This window comes from Thamnophis sirtalis, unplaced genomic scaffold, assembly GCF_051295495.1.
Source record: "Thamnophis sirtalis isolate CommonGarterSnake01/CBP01778 unplaced genomic scaffold, rThaSir2_p1.2 scaffold_1, whole genome shotgun sequence".
Classification (NCBI taxonomy): Eukaryota; Metazoa; Chordata; class Lepidosauria; order Squamata; family Natricidae; genus Thamnophis; species Thamnophis sirtalis.
In genome coordinates, this window is record NW_028261381.1 from 74,978,431 (window position 1) to 75,000,616 (window position 22,186).

The window sequence follows — 22,186 nt, forward strand, 5'->3', positions numbered from 1 at the left end:
ACAGCACTAGAACAAGAGTGTATAGCAATCCAGGTGTTTTTTTAAAAGAGACCATGAATGACATGCAAACTTATTCACTGTATATCCTGCATGAGATTCCATAGATCCCAGTGGAATTTACTCCCCCCAAACTGATGCACAAGACTACAGCCTTCAAATCTTGAAAGCTGTTTTCCAGATTATGTCAGGCAAACGTGAGTTCGCTACAGTGGATACCCTTGACTAAAGCGCAACTCTAAGTGTGACAAAGCATCAATCCATCCCTGGCTTTATCCTGTACATTTTTAAACGCATACAAAAAAAAAGCAACAACAGGAAAACCAGAGGGTGAGAGAAAGATGCTGCTCTTTCCTCTTCAGCTGTTTTGTTTCTTTAAAATATTTGCCCAAATGTTTTTCTTCACAGCATTATCCACTATAGTCACCCTACAAAAGACAATCTGTTTAAGATAGAAGCACATTCTGAGACAAGAGCATGAATGGCTTTTCCCATTGCCTGATCTCTACCACCACACAAAACTGGTTGCGCCTTCAAATGTTCAACCTCTCAAGTCTGAAAATCCAAGTAGAAGCCCCAGGCAAGTTACCTATTCAGATCCAAGTCATATCCAGTTTAGGTCAGAGATTTGCAGTAACCATCTACTTCATGGCTATGTATATATTTGCAAATCATTTGGTATTTCTAGATAAGCACATAGAAAATGTATAAAACATAACATGAAGAATTCCCAAAGTTCTAACGATGATGTGAGAGATTGGAGGTCCTCTGCATCTCCCGTCTACAGTTTTGTAAATGTTGCTCTCCATTTTACAAAATGTTTTTATTATGTGGCTCTACTTCTTTTCATATTCCAGTTTTCATATAACTCCTTTTTTAATGTTACCTGTTATTATCCATTGTAGTTTTTCTTGGTTCCTTGGGTATTCTTGCAGCAAAAAGGAATGGTATATTTTCATGCACCTCATAGGAAAATAAAGCTATACATTATTTTTTAAAAGCTTATTAAATATTCTTTAAAGTTTACAGCAGATTGTGTTTTGTATTCTTTAATATTTCTGTATACAATGATACTAATGCTCTTACTAAAACACTTTCAAGTTATATTTATGTGGGGGAAATACACAGCACATTTTCTCTATATTCATTTTGTTCCTATTTGTGCGATGGTGGCGGGTGCTACAATAATTTAGTATTGTTTTGTACGAGGTCAATTTTTCATTGAATACAATCTGCTGCAATTCAATTTTATGGCTTAAAAATTACACAACTTGGGTTACTGCACTTACATGAACCTGTAAGAATTTGTTTACACCCTTTGAATAAAATTGGTTTGAACTTCTCTGGCCCACTCTGGTGCTGACATTTATATGGTTGCATATTTGCTATATTTTAAAATCCTTCGCAATCAAACATTCATATGTCTGTGTGCTTTTAAGAGACGCATCATTGAATAGTTCAGGATCTTAATAAAAAATAATACTTAACAGTATTTAAAAACATATCATGCATGGAAGCTACACAAACAAACAAAAATCAATGTAGCCATACAAATAAAATGCTGCTATATAGAAAAAGGATACCATATCAAGTATCAATGATGGAATTCTTAGGAACTTCATTACATTACAGCAGGAGTAAAGAACCATGGCACTTTTATGACTGGTGGACTTCAACTCCCAGAATTCCCAGGCCAGTCATGCTCCTTTACTCCTGCATTAAAGTACAGTAAATAAAACATACATGGTTGAGGATTCAATATATCTTTTTTTGTTTACTAAATACTGATTCAATAATCCACTGAGTGAGATCCTTAGTTTGTGTGTGTGTGTGGGGGGGGGGTGTTTATGTTAAAAATTATATATTTTTTATTAAGAATTTTGATTATAATAGTAAAATCTATTGCATTTCTTTAAGGTTGATTAAGCTTACATTACTTAAGTTTGAGAAGTTTGTTAAGTTTAAATCATGATTAACTTTTTATTTCATTCAAGATTGAGGGGAGACTTACCTGGCATTTTCAGTTTTGTTAGTCCAAAGTTCTCTAGAACTTAGACGTAGTTAATGAACAATTCCTGGAAATGATTAGGAAGTTAGATGTGAGAATTTAGTATTCTCTAAAACACTCCTTTGTGGTTGTTAGCAAGATGGCTAATCTGTCATCTCCCAATGTTCAAACCCACAGCCCCCTTGCTGAAAAACCCTTATTTGGAGTGGTTCCAAGGAACTGTCCTATTTATGGTTCCTTGGCCTTTGCTACAATTGTCAGCTCTGCATTTACAGAGTTCTCTTCAGTTTGCTATTCCTCCTCCAGAAGTTCAATTAGGGCATAACTTCAAGTTTCTAATTTTTTCCCCTGAATCAATTCTGATCTGTCAATATCTTTGTGGAAATGGGTATCCAGAAATATGCTTAGCAATCATGGCTTTATCTTCAGAAGGCTTACAAATGAAACATTTTAGTATCTGCTATAGACATAAGAGAAAGAGAGAGATAGAGAGGGAGATAGAAAAAGAAAGACAGAGATGAGAGGGAGGAAAAAAGATGAGAGGGAGATAGAGAAAAAGATAAAGAAATGAGAGAGAGGGAGAGATGAGAGAGGCAGAGAAACAGAGAGAGGGAGATATCTATTTCTCATAGAAAAGAAAACACGGGAAGCCATAAAACCTGGATAGGCGTGGCTGGGGGGATGTCATGTGCCTGAGTGGGAGTGAGTGGTGTGGAGTTGGCCATGCCCACCAAGATTTTGTGGCTCCCTGTGTTTTGTTTTCTGTGGGAAACGGGCCCAAGTGGCTCTTTGAGTGTTTATGGTTGCAGACACCATACCATCTTTCCAGGTTTTGATGTTAGGAAAATTCCTAAATCAATAAAATGTAGAAATCAATAAGGACTTTTCTCTTTAAATGTAATCCCCCTTATGTGATTTATATGACAAATTTATTATAGCAAAAGTATATTTAAAATGATTTAAAATCTCAGCTATTAAGGCATAATAAGCAATTTATAAACACTTTCATAATATATATATTATTATATATATGTGTGTATTATAATACACACATATATATACACATACATACATACATACACACACACACACACACACAATTTCAACAATGATGCATATTTCTCATATTATAAAATGCATATTAACAATTTAATAGCACAAAAATTGCCTTTACATCTGTCATATTAGGTCAGCTAGTTAAAGCAATCTGTGACTTTCAATTAATGAATTATCTTTGTTCCAAGTCACATCTAGAGTACTATTTTTTTCTGAAAAGGAAAAAAAACCCTAATGGGTAGACATAAGGGAAGAAAAAAAGAAAATTAAAAGGAGAACAAATGTAAACTGGATTTAAGTGGAAGATTTTAGTTCAAAACATATAAACATTGCTTTACAAAATCCTTGCTCATTATCATTATCATTATAATGATATAAAAACAACAGTTCTAAAGAATCATTATATTAATATATTATAATAAAGTAGTTTTGTCTGTTGCTAAAAGAAAAGCAAAATGAAACAATAACATCAAAAAGTGAAAGTTAAAATTCTGGCATGCTTAAAAATGAAACTTGCTGACAAGATGGATATGCCCACTGACTTTTCAACTGCTTCCAGAGGGAATTGGAATCTTCAAGACCCCTCTCCCATTCCCACTGGATCCACGATCTTCAAAAGTCATCTTGAGTCACAAGTATTCCAATTCAAGGGCAGGGAGCCGCCCCGTCAAAGAGCCAGTTTTCGCAGTGAAATTAGCAGATTGTTGGTAAGAGAAAAAAGAAAACCTTACCGAGCAGCAGCCATCTTGAAATCAGGGCAAACCATAGATAATTTTTTTAAGGTTTGTACAATACAAAACAATAATGTTAAACTTACTATTGCTTCTGTGAGTGTCATGGTGGCCTAGAGATGAAGATGCTCACCTCCCACTTGGAAAGTTGAGAGTTCAATCCTAGGCAGCAACAGATGTTTTTCTATCAGAGCACAAAGAGAATATATTTGCTGCAAACTACACGTAGGAGTTAGGAAGGGCATCCGGCAAGTAAATGCTCAGCTCCATTCAATTGCCCCAATTGTACCCTGATAAGGCATTGTGGGAAATTATAAAGGAAAGTGCCAGGAAGCTCACGTAACCAGCAACCACCTCACAATTACCTAAACAACCAGGTATCACACAGAAACAGAAACAAAATCTGGCAAAGCTGCCTTGCACCAACCCGCCCTGCCCATAGAAAAGCAGCCACTTTGAGACACATAAACCATGCACCAACCTGCACACTTAAAAGCAACATATTGCATCGCAAATAAAACATTTGCAAAAAGGAATAACATTTCTGGTAATAAATATACTCTATAAACAATAAATAAATAAAAATTCCCTAAAAATGTTTTTTTAATGATATTCTATAAATAATAATAAAACATCCTTAAAAACCATTTTAAAATATTCTATACACAATAAATTAAAATAAACCATTGAAAAATATTCTAAACACAATAAATTATTTTTTTTAAAAAACAACATTAAAAGCATAAAGAAAAAAAACCAAGTCACTTACCAGCAGGCAGAATCAGCAGCTTTCCGATGTGATGGATGCAAGGAGCAGGCAGGTGACCAGGCAGCAGGTAAGGTGTCCTGGCTGGCAGGCTTAGCCAGCCAGTCGAGGCTGGGGACTGGGTGTGGGGGTGGCAAGAAAGGCCTCAGCTGGCGATTCTGAGGCCCTTCCTCCACCCTTCAGTAAGCCCCTGGCGGTGGCGGCGGCCTTTCCAGCTGCCTGGGGATTGGGTGCACCGCAGGGCTCTGACTCTGGGGCTCCAGAGGCTTGGTCGGCGTTCCGACGGCCATGTTTTTAAGCCGGCAGCCATGTGGAGCCCTTCTTTGCTGGCGCAGTGGCTTTGGGGGCTAATGGGGCTTGGGTTTCCAGACCGACAGCCCCCGCCGCTTCTGGACCTGGTGCACGTGCATGCATGCATCTTCCGGTTTGGTCACTCTGTGCCTAAAAGGTTCACCATCATTGATCTAATGCCTAAACTTGTTTTCAACAATGCCTATAACCCCTTGTTAATGGTTAGGCTATTGTCCAGAACATTTAGAAGGCACCAGTCTCATTGGAAGTCTTAGTCAGAAACTCTCCTAGACATTTCAAATTATTTGAGACATTCACAATTCAGTTTTTAAAATGCAAGTTTATGAATGCTATTTCCTCAGAACAAATTGAATAGTTCTGCAGCTTACTGACCCTATCTTTAATGATCTTAATACAAAGACTTCAGGAAAAAAAAAAAGAACCACGGAAGGAGATTGAGCTTCATTATGCAAAGAGTTGAAAGTACTTGCCTATCATAATTTATCCTCACATCGGGGAGCTAACAATATGGAGTGTTTTCTACCTTGGAAACTCAGGCCCTGCTGCTTCTGAAATGAGTTCAGCTGTGGCAAATTTCACAAATATTCTTGCTCACAACCATTTAAAGTTAACTTGTTTGTCAATTCACCCTCACTTTTGGCTCTTCAGAAGGCTGGCCAAGCAAAGAAAAAGGGAATAAAATTGCTGATGAGAAACAGTAGTTGCACTCCTGAATGGTCCCCATAAAAAACAACAACCCTGAAAGCTGTGCGATGCTTAAACATGGTGGCAATCAGCTCTCCCCACCCCCCCAATATAATTGATCTTTTAAAACTATTTTCACATTTAAAAGGTTTGACTGATTATAGATTACTGTCTGGATTTTTCCAGTTTCATAATATAATAACCATTTACTACATCGAGGGGAGGGCAAACTATTTGCTGCCATATTGATCAGTATTTTATTTTAGCTGTTATTCCTTTGTTGTTTGAAAGAGCTTGGATAAAGATTGCCTTAGAAGTTTGTAAAAAAAAAACTAAGGTTTTGTGTTTACCCTTCTGTATGGAACATAAAGAATTTCAAAAACTGTTCGGTGAAGTTTAACACAATTCAGGGCAGTGCAGTGGTTAAAAAATAGAGTGGTAGTAGGAGACTCAACTCCAAGTCTGCTCTCAGCCATTGAAGATCTCTGACTGATTTAAAGCCAGCTCCTCTCAGCCCAACCAACTTCACCAGATCTGGTCGTGGGAGCACCATATACGCCGTCTTGAATTCCTGATGGAAAGGCAGGATACATATCAAACAATTAAACAAATTTGTGAGCTTTAGGGCCCCCTTCCCATAATATAGACAGACGAATGCCCTTCTTATTTAGAACTAATACATAGTTCCTTTAATCCTCTGATAGGACCCACAAGAAATACTCCTGATGCATAGCTTTAGTCCTTAAGCCACTTGCTTTAGCATTCCATGGGGGCAGAAGCAGCCAATTCATTCAGCCTCTCCCTATTTGTTCAGGAAGAAGCCCCATACGCAGACACATGATCCATATTTTTGGAACAGTGAAGGCACCCTAGAAACATTGGTAGATGTTTTATTTTCTTTGTAACAAGTAAACATTTTATGTCCCTGCATAATAAATCATGATTATGGCTCATAGCTAGCCATTCTCTTTACAGATAAGCCTCAATTTACCACCATTTGAAGTTACAATGGCCCTGAACACAAGGGACTTACAACTGTCACAGCATCTCCATGATCACATGATAAAAATTGGATTAGTGATTAGCCACCAGCAAATATTTACAAAAATGGCAATACACTGGAGTCATGTGATCTACATTTGAGACCCTGTCCAGCCAGTCTCTGACAAGCATATCAATGGGAATGCCAGATTATCTGAATTACCTTATGATTCACTTAGCGATTGCAGTGATTTGTTTTATGACTGCAGTAAAAAAAAGTTGTACAATGACCTTTTTGTTTAGTGATGGACGTTCTGGTTCAAATTGTAGTTGTAAGTGAAGCACTATCTGGATTTTTTTAATTAAGGCTATTTGCCAAGCTATTGTAAACTGCCCAGAGTCTTTGAGGAGTCTCTAAATCTAAGCAACAATATCAAATTCTCAAAAAATTCACTGACGTTATTTTTCAAATTTATTCTGCATAGCACTTTCTTTGGCACTTACGCCTTATCTATTCTGAGCAGCTAAAAGGATAAAAGGGTCAAACTTCCTAATTGGTCAATTTTCCAGAGGGGATAGGGATAGATCTTAGTAAGACTTAATGCAGTCTCAATAAATAATATTCCTTTCATCATTTACTATTGATTTTGCAGATAAGGCTGTCTCCAAAATGGAGTCTGGTGGTTTTAAAAATGGTCTCAAAACTCATCATAATTGTGATAGATTCACACAGATTACTGAAGGAAAAGGTTGTAAACCAGCTTTGAAATGATGTTGCCAGATTTTCCGCTAATGGTACTTAATATGGTTGGACAGGAATTTACAGGTAGCTTCACAGGTGCCACAACACACATGCACACAGATTCTTCAATAGAATAAGGAAGAAAGTGGGGAGAAAAAAGTGAAATAGTCCAAAGCTGGGTCAATATGGAAAGTAAGCAAGAAGTGTTAAGGTAATATTGTCACATTCCGACGTTCATGTTGCATACAAACAGAGATTCAGTTTGTTTGGTGAAAAACTTTTATCTCTATCTAAGAAACTACCTGATAAGCAGCACTAAATGACAACGATACAAAGGTAATAAAATCCAAATCAGTTCTAACCAAGTTAACACCATCACTCATATATATATATATACCATTACCCCACCCAGCTCCACCCACAACTCCACCCACCACCCACCCACCATCACCATGACCCACACCCTCAGCCATACCCCCACTCAGTGTCATCATAACCTCTTTCTTGGTTAGTCGTATCCGAGCAAAAGAGTTACATCAGAGTAGGCAGTTGCACCCAAATAGAAGAGCCACATGCAGCTACAGGCTCGATTGACATTAGAGAGGCAACATCAACATGGAAGCGTTAGTGGCATGTAAGCATGGCCGAGCAGGCATGGTGATGGACAGGTTCCCCCTGGATGGTAGCCTGAGGGCTGACATGCCACCCCCCTACCAGTGGAGAGGATTCTGGAAGACAAAAAGTGCTATTAGCAGTATCCTCTATAGGTTTATCAGGATATCGACGATGGTACCGGGCAATCAGGCATGGTGCACGCACCTCAGATGACCTCTCCCATGATGCATCTGTAAACGGGTATCCCTTCCAAACTACTAAATACTGTAAAGTGCCATGATGACGACGGGAATCTACTATCTGTTCGATTTCATAATGGCGTTCACCATCAACCTGCACCGGAGACAGTGGTGTTGGAAGATTACGCAGCCCAGTGGTCACTGATTTGAGTAAACTGGTGTGAAACACCGGGTGGGTTTTCCCCAACATGGGAGGCAGCTTTAATTCTACCGTGACCAGATTAATTACTCTGACAATTGGGAATGGACCTATGAACCTGGGACCCAGCTTATGGCAGGGCACTTTAAGGCATATATACTTGGTAGATAAAAATACCTTATCCCCGACCCGAAACGTTGTTTGTGGACCGCGTTTTTTATCGACGTGTCTCTTGTACGTGTCTGCTGCAACCCGCAATGCTTTTTGGACATTTTCCCACACTGGATACATGTAGTCTATCCATTCCTTTATAGTTCTGTGATCAGCAGTGACTTGAGGACATTCAGGTATAGCCATGAAATCAAACCCATTCACAATACGGTAGGGGGTATACCCAGTACTACTATGCACTGCGTTGTTATGTGCAACTTCAGCAAATGGCAGTAGACATGCCCAGTCAGTTTGCTGGTAATGCACATAACAACGGAGATACCGTTCCACTGCAACAAAAACTGGAAGGTTGTCAAATTTAGGGTTGATTTATGGCCTCAAATAAAAAAAATTAAGTGGTGCCGGGCCAACTTTCCGCTATTCCAAACTGGTCAGACCTTATAGCATCAGGAGGGAGAAACCTGTCAAACAAAACACTTAGAAAATAAAATCTAAGGATGTACTGAGAGTTTTATAGCCAATCTGGTCTATTTATTAACTATATGTGTCAGTGTCTTATGCTGCTGTGTATAACAGAAATAATAAACAACACTTCTACTGTTACTGCTCAAAGTGTTTGTGTTTTGATCTGGATGGCTTCCCCACTGATAGAACCATCTTCTCAAAATCCTTGGCTGTATTCAACCCAACATTGAAACTAAGATTGAAAGTGTGGGACTTCCAATAATGAGGTGCACACTAAACTTGTGTCAGGAACACTTAATTGTTGCTGGAATATCACTGGTTTTTTTTTTATTCTGGAATGCAACATTTATTTACACTGCATGCAGAGTGGCACAGTGGTTAGAATGCAGTATTACAGGCTAACTCACTGCTCGCCATCAGGAGTTCGATTCTGGACGACTCAAAGTTGACTCAGCTTTCCATCCTTCCAAGGTCGGTAAAATGACGACCCAAATTGCTGGGGGCAATATGCTGCTTAGAGAGGACTGTAAAGCACTATGAAGTGATATATAAGTCTAAGTGCTATTGCTATAAGATTCATTCTTGAACCAGGCAGTACCCCAAAGTCTATTTTAGAAAGTGGTAATTAAGTTTAATGACAACATGACACATTATTTGTAGAAGAAGTAAAACATCCCTGTGTCTGAAGTATATTCTGACTTATCTTAGGTTTCTTATCAGATTTTCTGCCTGCTTATAGTAGACAGGATCTACTTCCTCTAAAATCCTAGAAATTGTTCCAGGTGTCCTCACCACATTTCCTTCAGTTATACTGACACCACTTAAAATAAGGTCAGATGTTGGGAGATGAAGAATTGGTGTAAAACACATGTCCAGGCTGAGTCGATGCTGTAATATTCACAGTGCTTCCAAATCCCTCTCCACAAACAGGTAGTAAAAGTGAGGAACTGCAACAGTGATTTATATTATGAAGAAGAGAGAAGATTATTTAGAGGAATTTCAAGTAGCAGTGTCCAAACGTATTTATAAATCATCACTGGGGGCTTTTAAGTCCTACTTTACATTTCCATTATCCCACAGAGCTACTAGCCCAATCTCACCTTGGCACACTCTCTGTGTGCCAAAGACAGCTTTGCTAAATACTAGTGCCTTAATTTTAAGTACTGTTGTGTGATTGAAGAATTCTAAACACTGTACGAACAGCAAATGTATTCCAATTACTGAAAAGATTTTCTTCCAGAGAAAGCAAAAGCCAGTTACCAAGCAGTACCTTCCTCATTTTAATTAGGATCCATACAACCTGCAGGAAGTGTTAGTTCCATGACTTGCAAAAAGTTTTAGTTACAGGATTAGTTTATAAAGTGTCCGCTTTTCCCCGTCTCTTGCCTTCCAATATCAAATAGACAGTACTTTTCATTTTTTCATTTCATTTTCATTTTATTAAGCATTTATAGGCCGCCCTTTTCCCTGAGGGGACTCAGGGCGGCTTACAATAATAGGGGAAGGGAGTGCGGGACAAAACGCAAAAAGAAAATGTGAATAGAAATAATTAGCAATAAAAAACCCAACATTCATTCAACATTCGGGAGGGGCGAGAATAAAGTCTTATCCCCAGGCCTGACGGGATAGCCAGATCTTGAGGGCTGTGCGGAAGGCCTGGATGGTGGTGAGGGTGCGGATCTCCACGGGGAGATTGTTCCATAGCGTCGGAGCTGCAACTGAGAAGGCTCTCCTCCGCATAGTCGCCAGTCGGCACTGACTGGCGGATGGAATTCGGAGGAGGCCTACTCTATGCGATCTGATGGGACGGAGGGAGGTAATCGGCAGAAGGCGGTCTCTCAAATAGCCAGATCCACTACCATGGAGCGCTTTATAGATGGTAAGAAGGACCTTGAAGTGCACCCGGAGACCAACAGGTAGCCAGCGCAGCTCACGGAGGATCGGTGTTATGTGGGCGAACCGTGGTGCACCCACAATCACTCGCGCGGCTGCATTTTGGACTAGCTGAAGTCGCCGGATGCTCTTCAAGGGCAGCCCCATGGGGTTTTCCTCCAACCTGTTAATGTATAGCAGAATGTGAGAAGGAATCAAAATGCTAACTATGTTTTCTTACTTATTCCTAGCAATACAACATTTATTGTCACAAGTCTTTAGATTTTTTCCCCATTTAATAGGTATACTGTACATCAGTATCAAATTTACCACTCCTGGCCAAGGAGAATCAGACCATGGTGATCGTGGAATCCTCTAAAGCTGTTGCAAGAAATGGATTTTCTGGTTCAATTTCAATCTGTTTCAACCATGGACATAGCATGAAGTGGCATTAGTTGTGCAGAGGGATAATCTTATATGTAGCCGTTTCCTTACTACCAGTCGCTTAGCAACCATTGAAAGTTTCAATGGACCCTAAAACAGGTACTTATGACCTGGATTCAAAGTTCCACAAAAACATGATCACATTTTGGGCACTTGGTAACTGACCTTCATCTATAGATTCCAAGGTACATAGCAATTTACATTTTTTTCCTGTAATTGTCCATTTACTTCTAGTTTCTGGGGGAGGGGACTCATTGCAGACAATGGGTTCATTTAAGAAACACAGAGTTTGCTTAATGACTGCCATGTTCAGTTAATGACTGCCATAAAAAGTCAGTCCTATAGTTTGGCAATGCACTTGGGACTCCATAGTATCCTTGTGTCAGTGGTGGGATTCAAATAATTTACCAACCGGTTCTCTGTCCTAATGACCAGGTGGGTAGGCAAGGCTTAGTGGCCATGTGACCATGTGACCATGTGGGCATGGCCAACTCAACGTCACTCAGGTTGATGGGCACTTTGCCTTAGCTGTTACAATGTAAGGATTAACCGGAGAGGCAGTTTCTGTAAGCAGGGCAATAAAGATTAAGCTAGAAACAACACCAGAATGTTTCCTTCCTGCCTTCCTTACAGGATTAGCCCTGTAAAGCGGAAAAAACCCAAAAGAAGATTTCTTCCAACAACCAGTTCTTTGAACCTCTTAGAAAGTTAAGAACTGGTTCTCCCGAATAGGTGCGAACTGGCTGAATCCCACCACTGCCTTGTGTGCACTAATCAGGGCAATGGCTAGGAGGTGTTTTCACCTTTTTGTTACATTCACACAATTTTATGAATGACATTTTTCCTCCCTGGAAAGATCTCTGGCTCCCATTATTCATTCTTTGGTTACCCAATAAATTATTGCAATGAACTCTTTGTGGAGCTTCATTTGAAGGAGGCCCAGGTCTAAAATACATTGGATATGCTTCTTCTGAGTAAGAGCATGTGACTCCTGTTCTGGCTTAATTATCTTGGCTCCCGATTGATTTCTGAGTCAGTTTCAAAATGATTATTATCACATCTAATTCCTGAATGACTTGGGTCATACTTACCTGAAGGAATACCTTCTGTTTACGTGTAGTGATCTGAGGGTTGCATTCTTCAGCTAAAGACAGAAGGACCTTTTTGATGGTGTCCCCGGCATTATGAAATTCTTGCTGCATATGGCGTAAGGTAAATGACTGTGACAGTTTGATCAGCATTTCTATTGTCACAGTGTCATTCTGTCACAAGCAGATGAGATTACCTACTCAGCAAAGGGAAAGAAGGAAGGTCCAGAATGAAAAAGTGAAAGGATTGGAAGAGACCTTCAAAACCAACCCTTAGCCACTGTAGCAATTAGCTACTGTAGCATCCCCAAAATATGGTCATTTCCATGTCTCCTAATTATATTTAGTTCAGGTGAGTCTTCTACTTCCTAAGGGAACCAGTTCTACTATTGAGCAGTTAGACCATTGTTGTATTCATCCTGATATCCAGTCAAAATCTACTTCCTTATATTTTAAACCATTGGGTTTTTTACCTTCTAGAACCACATTGAAAATGTTTACCTTGTTTTCTAATAACCTTCTGATGTCTCCTGATAGTCTTCTCTTCTCCAGGCTAAAATATTCAGTGTCTCCACCAGCCCTCCTTATTTTTCCTTCTAGGCCCACCATCCTCTTGGTTGATGTCCTCTGGACATCTTGCAGCTTGTCAATGTCCAGAACTAGATATTATATTCTAGATGTGTTATCAACCCACAATGAGTATTACTTGTGTTTTCTTGATATTATATTTCTGTTTTATTAACTTTAAAATTACATTGCTTTTCTTTGGGGTTTGGTTTTTTTTTTTTTTTTGCATCTAGATCACCCTGTTGGCTCCTATTCAGTCTTTACTCCATCCGAATATCCAGATTCTTTTCATGTCTTACTGCCCATTATGGTCTTTCTCATTTAATACTCATACTTTTGAGTTTTCCTACCCAAACAAAGGATTTTTTAAATTTGCCCTTGTTACAAATTGAACTTGTTGGTTTCTAGCTATTGTCCCAGCTTGTTTAGATCCTCCTAAAATTTGATCCTATCCTCCAAGATATTTGCCCTATTCCCTGTCTTTGTGCTGATGCAAGTGCAGCAGCTGAGAAGTATGGACAATATTTGCAAATGATATTTTCTAAGCATTTATCCAAGTTATTTAAAATTAAGTTGAACTTGCAGGGCCATGATGCACACCACTGAACCTTCCCTTCCACCTTGAAATGCAGCTATTGCTATACTCATTGGATACAGCTGTTGTGCCAGCAGTACAGCCATCTAACAGCAGGCTGTCGTCCAGGCATATTGTTTTATCTTTGACCAGAATCTCTTATGAGTCTGTTAAAAAGGGTTGCTTCTTCCTTTCCTTTTTAAATTCAGGGTCTATTTTACATCAATGTCCACTTAATCAATGGTGTCCAACTGAGCGATTACGATTACATGCATGGATGAAAAATGATTATACTATGTGGCAAAATAAATCACCTTAATGCATGTGAACTGTAAAAATGGTTGCAAAGACAATGAAAATATTATTTAAAAGTTGAACAAATGGAGAGGACACATGGAAGATGCTGCTAGCACCAGTCTTCAATCCTCTTCTTGTTATCTGAGTGACCTTGTGTCTTCAGAGGAGACAGCAGCTGCAAATAATTGTTAATTACTTCATGAATATGTCTTGGACTATTTCCTTGGCACTCATGGATCATTTGAAATAAAGTTTCACCTGACACAGAACAGGTGATAGTTTGGTCCCTGAAGAAATTGCATGTGTATCTCATCTTCATTAACATTTACAGTCATGCCACCATTACCCAACAGCAGACCAGCATCCCTTGGATAATAATTTATTAGGAATGAATGACATTAAACTTTATTGATAGTCAACAGGATCCAGCTTCACAGAACCGACGACACAGTAAAAATACTCCAAGAAATAAATATATGATAAAATATACCATATGGGATCTGTATTGAAAGGTGGGAGTGGAGATGAATAGATCTGCTCTGCTCAGAATTTTAGGAATTTATTTAATGCACAGAGGAAAAGTAAATCCCAGAAAACTTTATGAGAATGAAGTGCAGGAACTCCTGGGCTCATCAATTTCTCCTTCTACTCTTAGCACTGCTACAGGAAAGTATCCTTATGCTTTTCCTTCGTTTTAAAATATATCTGGTTTCATTGAAGTTATGGTTACTTTTACTTTTAATGATGATTAATAGAAGGCAACATAGGTTGTGAAGCCATCCTGGCTCAATTTTGCCACCGCAGTATAGTTAAAGAGTTTAGATTGAATTTAATCTCTTAAAAGGGAAATCTCCCCACAGGCCGAATATTTAACAGTACACTGGAGTGCGGCCTTAGCCACAGCTCATTATGAGAACATTGGCAAAATCTAAGGGCTTAAGAGGATGAAACACCTAAGCTGGTGCACAGTGTTTTAACTGCCTCTTTGCTAATGGATGACAGATGGTGAGGACATCAAGTCTCCAAATTTAGACACTGGGTCATCTCCACTATGACTGACTTGAACCACTTGCAGATCTGGAAAAAGAAGCATTGGGGGAAGAAGAGTCCTCCAACCCCCAATCACCAACTGGGGTTCCAGGATACCATAGTCAGTGCTGTCAAAAGTTTCCATGAGCTCCAATAGGATCAAGAGTATATACTATCCACAGTGGGTACAAGAAAGCTCATCCAAAGAGCAGTGAATGTCATCTCCATTTATTTGCTTGGACCTGAAGCTTGAATAAAACTATAATCTGCTTCCCCTGGTCTGCTATGCAGCTGAATCCCTACTTTCAATAACCTTCCTCCAAAATAAGAAATGGAAACTAGGTAATATTTATCAAGCACTTTTTAAATTCAGAGAACCTTAAGAAGGAGCATACGACATGTCTGCCAATCAGGGGTGGGTTTCTCCCGTTTTGCACCGGTATGCCAGAACCGGTTCGTGAAATTTAGCATACCTTTTGGAACATGTTCCAAAAGGAAGGAAGGAAGGAAGGAAGGAAGGAAGGAATGGAGGGAGAGTGAAAGAAAAAAAGAGGCAGAGAAAGATAGAAAGAGAAAGAAAAAAGAAAGAAAAAGGAAGTGGGAGAGAGAGAAGAAAGAAAGAAAGGTGGAGAGAGACAAAAGGAAGGAAGGAAAGAAAGAGTGAGTGAGTGAGAGAAAGAGAGAGAGAGAGAGAAAGAAAGAAAGAAAGAAAGAAAGAAAGAAAGAAAAAGAAAGAGAACTTATGACCACAATTGAGATCAAAATTTTGGTTGCTAAGCAAGAGCATTGTTAAGTGAGTTTCACCACATTTTCCAAGTTGGCCACACCCACCCAGTCACATGACCACCGAGCCACTCCCACAAAACAGGCCACACCTACAGAATAGGTTCTAAAATTTTTGAAACCCACCCCTGCTGCCAATATTACCACCTCACAAAATCTGGCTCTGACAAGCTCCTGGATCCAGTATATTCTACCTCTTAAGTCCAAATAGGATATGTATTAATCCTATCTGCATTAATCAAGCCTGCCAATGGTGATGTCAGGCAGCATCCTTCCCATTAGGTCAGCAACTTCAAGCCAAAAGGATGTCTAAAACACATCCTGGTCACCACAACAGACTTCAGCCAGGATGAATCAAGACTCTTGATTGGCAAATCTGGATGCTTTATCAGCAATGAGCTGTGCAAACACAGTCACAGCGGTCAGGTGTGAGATCTTTCTGAACGTCCCACTATAGAGAAGGAAGTTTGTTACCCTAATAAAGATTATCAGCTGAATATGTGACTGGCCTTCCATAGCTTTATTTGACTACTATGACTTAAATTTGTGTTTGTAGACTATGTAAGTCAGGAGTGTCACACTTGTGACCCATAGGCTGGATGCGCCATGTGCTGACCACACCCACACCCAGTTTAGCAAAGGGGGGGGGAAGTCATGATATGTATGTAAGTCCAGGAGTATGCTTACAAATATGATATGGAAATGTAGTCACTGAATCTAAAACTTTCCCCATTCTATTGTGCCCAATTTACTGCCTGGACATGTTTTCTTGGCAAGGTTTTTTAGAGGTAGTTTGCCCTTGCTGCCTCCTTGGCCCAGGATACTGACCCAAGGTCACCCAGATGGCCTGGTGTCTGAGGCAGTACTAGAACTCACGGGATCCAGGTTTCTAACCTGATGCCTTAACCGTTGCACCAAACTGGCTCTATATAAATATTAATTTACAATAAAACCCAGTCTGAATTGGGCTACTCTTACAAAGCTCACTTTGATCTTGCATTATATTGATTTATCAGCTATTAATATATCAGTTTCAGCTATTGGAAGAAAGCTAAATATTTCAATTTAGCACAAGTAATAACCAATCTAGACATAGTGTGGTTTTTCTTTAAAGAATATTCATCTCAACTGTTACATTTCCTGCAGTTTTAGAAGGGGATGATGATTCTATATACAACTGCATGATAAAAGTATAATCTAAGCTTGGGTTTTAATTTAAAAATCTAGATATTCACTAAGCTAGTTTCATGCCAAGAAAAAATGTTTTAAAATCATATCTGATTTTTTTTTACACACAGTAATCTTTCTGAGACATGAAATGACAAAGCCCACCATTGTGTAAGCTCTCAAAAATAATTATGTTGAAAAACTAACACAGCTGAACAACCTGTGACACTTTAAATGAAACAAGATAGCATTTCTTTATTGGTATCTCAACTACTGAACTTTTTAATAATCTACATTCAACAACAGCTAGACAAATTTGCTTTAACATTTCTTTGCCTTTGTGCAAGGTTTGGAAGACCTTACTAATCATAATGAAATTCCATTTTCTTATCGCTTTGTATGTTGATATCTAACTTCACCTTGGCAGGTATAAATTGGAGGAGCTCTGCTCAAATCCAAGTGGGCAGAATTTATCAGGAAGATAAATACTTGATGCTTCAGCACCTTTGACAGCCGATAAGAGAAGAAACAAAATGGAATTTATCCCTTAAGACCAATTCTTGCTGATAATCAAGAGCAAGTTCTTCAACTTTCCAAGAGCCAAAACTTGCGATATTTGCACAACCAAATCAATGAATCACTCTAGGAATAAAAAGAAAGTTACATGGTCACATATTACAAATTCATTTTACTGGAAGTAAGCATAATGCTGGGAATGTTATAGGAACAAGTTATAGGAACATCAATCCCACAAATAAAGACCTTTGAGAATGAAAATGATCCTTAAATTAACTTTAGAATAATAAGGGATAAGAAAAAAAGAATACACCCTTAAAAGAGTCAGCATGATGTCCTGGTTAAAAGAGCTAGACAGACACAGAGGAGGCCAGGTTAATAGCAATAGCACTTAAGACTTATATACAGTCCCAGTGTATTACAGCCCTCTCTAAGCCATTTACAGAGTCAGCATATTGACCCCACCCCCAACAATCTGGGTCCTCATTTTACCAACCTCAGAAGGATGGAAGGCCGAGTCAACCTTGAGCCTGGTGAGATTCGATCTGCCAAATTGCAGGCAGCCAGCAGTCAGCAGAAGTAGCCTGCAGTACTGCACTCTAACCACTGCGCCACCACAGCTCATAGTTTGCCTTCAGTCACAGAAGGTTACTAGCTGGCTTCTCTGTGCTCTGCTTACCTCATGGGATGCTGTGGAGAAAAATAGAGAGTGGGTATGTATCCTACTATAAGTTCCTATGAGTAAGGAGGGTTATGAATCTAATTACAGGTAGTCCTTGTTTAGACTCTACAATTGGAGTGGGTTATAAATGCAAGGATTGGTCATAAAGCTACCTTTTCACCACCTTCATAATTTAGAACAGTTGCTAAATAAGACAGTCAATTAAACCAGGGTTATCAGTAATAAATAACTATCCAGTTATTGGATTTCATAATACATCACTACGGAACGCATCTAGATTCGTATCTTTCTGTCTCCCCCAAATTGTGACTTGAACAAAGTGATGATTGAAGAAATTGTATTCCTTGAAGACTGTACAAGTCATGAAATGACCCCTAATATAAAGATGGAATCTGGGGTCCTTCCTTTTCCTGGATATGATAATAGTGGAGTGGAGAGTGGAATTCAGCTAAGACCAATATCTGAACATTGAGGTTATGACTCAGTAGTGGGCAAGCTGTCCATAGATTCTATATTGCTAGCCCATTTCCCTTGGGGTTTCAATCTGTAACACCTGAAGTGACACCTTCTTAGTCCTGTGTCTGTATCATTCTGTTTACGATGCCTGGCAGGCAGGCAAAGGAACAGCAGATTTCTCAACTGTAAATTTCCTTTCTGGGAAAGACTGTTGCCTACTCATCTGTAGAAGAGTACATCACACACAAAGGCTCAACCAAGTCTGGTACTCAGGACAGCCTACAGCAGTGATGGCGAAGCTATGGCACGCATGCCACAGGTGGCACGCAGAGCCATATCTGTTGGCACGCGAGCTGTTGCCCAAGCTGAGCTCCACCAACCAGCTGATTCTCAGGTCTTTACTGTGCATGCATAGGGGGGTGGGGTGCAGGGGGGTCACACACACATGTGGGGGGGCAGGGAGAGTGCAGGGGGTGCAATATGCCCCCTGCGACCTGTCTTTCATACCAGGAGGCTTCAGGGAGGCCTGCTTGGTCCAAAACAGAGTGTGGGGGAGGGTGTTGCACGTGCATGCGCAGGGGGTTTCGTGCACACATTGGCATGGGACGACAAAAAGGTTAGCCATTACTGGCCTACAGAGTTGCCCCTGCATGGCCCCATGGGAGTCTGACAACCAATTAGAATACAAGCTTAAATTCAAAAACCTAGAGAGGGCATAAAACCAGGACACTCTCAGCATCTCTGCCCTTTCCCCCCAGGACCTCAAACCACGTGGTCCCATCCACAAACCTTCTTTCCAAGCAACTTCCATGAATCCAGTGACTCCCCTTCCCCCAGTGAACCCAGAAGGACATTTATTCTAACAAATACACGCATGCATGCCCTTGTACACACCTTTCTTATTCTTTGGGGTCTTTCAGAGGTTTTCTGCTTTGCTGCTATGCTGGGTTTAAGTAATTCATCTCAGTGGTAAAACTTAGATTCTTTGTTTCTGGGCTGACTGATTTGCCCTTGTTACCTTTAACTGCTATTTTAAAGTATTGCCCTTTGATTATTATATTTTCATATGTATGGGTTTTCTTTTGTTTGTATTATACATACCCCTGGGAGCATTTATTCACGTAGTGACTCATAAAATGCAGTGACTCATAAAATGCAGACCTAAAAAACTATAATAAAACTGCAGCCAATGAAAAAAACAAAAATGGAAGCAAAAAGCTCACAATATTAAGTTGTTTGGGTTTAGAATTTGGATTCAGAAACTCTTTTTCAGGAGATGAAATGTCTTCAGCACAAATCTCTCTTGTGCTAGGGGAAAAAATGGCAAAGAAATCAGTTAAGGATCTGGGACCCACAAAGCAAGGACACAAACCAACAAGAAGCAACTCGCTTTGATTTGGCCATGATGGAAGCTCGGTATTTATGTTGTTTATTAAAATATTCCATGTTTCCTTTCTGGAAACAATCAAGTGGTGTGCAGTGAGATTATCCTCCATCATACAAAAGAACCCCCCATGAACAACACTAAGGCAGCCTGAAGGGCTGCTATCCTTTCTTCTTGGAGTGAAGGTTTCTAAATGTAGAGTGTGGAAATAATCACAGTTCCCAAGGGAGAAGTTCTATAATTTGGAAGCAGCATGGGAAATGTTGCTTCCAATGTCTCTCCTGGCAAATGAATCCTCTACAGACAAATTTCTAAGATGTCTTTTCCAAATATCTTCGAACCTGGATAAAGTTATGACCATAGTTCCTTCAGATAGCCACATTGCAACCTTTAAATCGAATTCAGAAAACAACTGGTAGTAGGTATAGATCTTCCAATGTGGGAGAAAAAAATGTGTATTTTCTTTATCTTATAAAGCTAATAGATAAGGTAAATTCTCCTTTGATGATGCTTAGGCATTTAGCAATTACATTGATATGTCTACTGTGCAGTAATGGTATCCTCTTTTCTTCGCTACCAGTTTGATAGCGGGAGCGTGCATATGCAGAAGGTCTGTGATGACGGTTCCACCACAAAACCGCGCTTGACTAAACTGCGTCCGACTAAACCGCGTAGCTGACGTCATCAACAGGGCGACAACAGCACGGAGAAAGAAGCACGCAGTAAAGCCTAAACCTAAAATTAACCCCTAAACCTAAACCTGACCCCCCTAAACCTAACCCTTAACCTAACCCTAAACCTAACCCTTAACCTAACCCTAAACCTAATCCTAACCCTTAACCTAACCCTAAACCTAACCCTAACCCTTAACCTAACCCTAAACCTAACCCTTACCTTAAGTGGAATCGGCTTGCTTTCAAAGCGCTATTTAAAGCGCCCTTCTTTCTCCGCGCTGGATATTGTCACCCTGTTGATGATGTCAGCGACGCGGTTTAATCAGGCGCGGCTTAGTCAAGCGCGGTTTTGACGGGTCACGTGTGATGACGTCTAGGTGGGTGGGCAGAGCTTCACGCCACTGCCACTACTGGTTTGCCCGAACCAGTGCGAACCGGCAGAATACAACCTCTGCTACGGTGTGTATATTACTTTATTAGAATATAGAAGCGTCTGTCTCTTCTTTTGGATTTTGTTTTTACTTCCCAGTCTTGTCTAAGCTCAGGGATGTCCTGATGTTCTCCCATCTATGCTGTAATCAGTTCTGACCCCTGCTTAGCTTTTCTGGGATCAGCCAAAGTTGGTCAGGTTGCTGCCATCTGCTGTGATGATTAGTAGATTAGCAGTTATATTTTACACCATTTGAAGTTTCCAAATCTTTTTCTAACCCCACAAAAACATATTGCAAGGTTCTAAAAATGATGTGAATATGGCTGCCTAGGTAGGTTCATTTTTAATCTGATTAAAGAAGGAACTATGCAGATAATAACATTTGGACCCTTATATAGTGTTTTAAGCTATTACTGTTGTTCTAAGCAACCATCTATGGGCAAGTATTCGCACAGGAAGCTCCACTCCTGCAAGCGAAGGGTGCTTGTGTGCAAACATCCTCTGCGCAAGCAGCCTCCACTCATGCGATTGGAGCTTCGCGCGCAAGCGTGTCTGCCATCAGCACAAGTGAAGCTTCATATGTGAGTGCAAGCACCCTCTGCTTGCGCACGAAACTCCATTCGTGTGAGTGGAGGGTGCGCATGCAAACTGCTCACGCAAATGGAGCTGTACACATATGACCCTGTCATTCACACGCTACCCCCACCCCCTGCACTGGGTTGGGCTGCCGGGGTTGGAAGTTTGGCGATCGCTGTTCTAGGGAAAAACGCATTTGGCAAAAAATATGCAGATCTATACATAAAGAGGAGGTGTCATAGCCGACTCGCTGTGCTTTTTTGCTTGCAGCCAGGCAATAGAAACCAGGGAAGGAGGAGGGATGTGACTGGGATGTATGGGTGGTTGGGAGGAAACTGAGCTGTGGCCCGGGGGAATCTTGATACCTCAAGGTCAAACGATGAGAGTCTTCTGAGCTGGGAAGACAAATAGATTGCATTCGATTGCAGGACAATGGACAGTGGGTGCTTCAGGGGGGAGGGGGGATTTTAACTATGCAGTTTTTTCACATGAAAACCTCAAAACTGGGCTTACTTCTACTGTGCCTATATGGATCTATCAGTAAAAGTATACTCTTGGTAAAATAATATCCCAGGAGTCCTTTTTACTGCATGTAGCAATGGGATGGTTGACAGGAGGCAGCACATTTCATATGATTTGTCTGATATAAGATGATATATATATTGCGCAAGATATGGAATTCTTATATAATTCCAGCAGTAACTGAGAAGCACTCTTTTCTGAAAAATTTAATGAGCAATT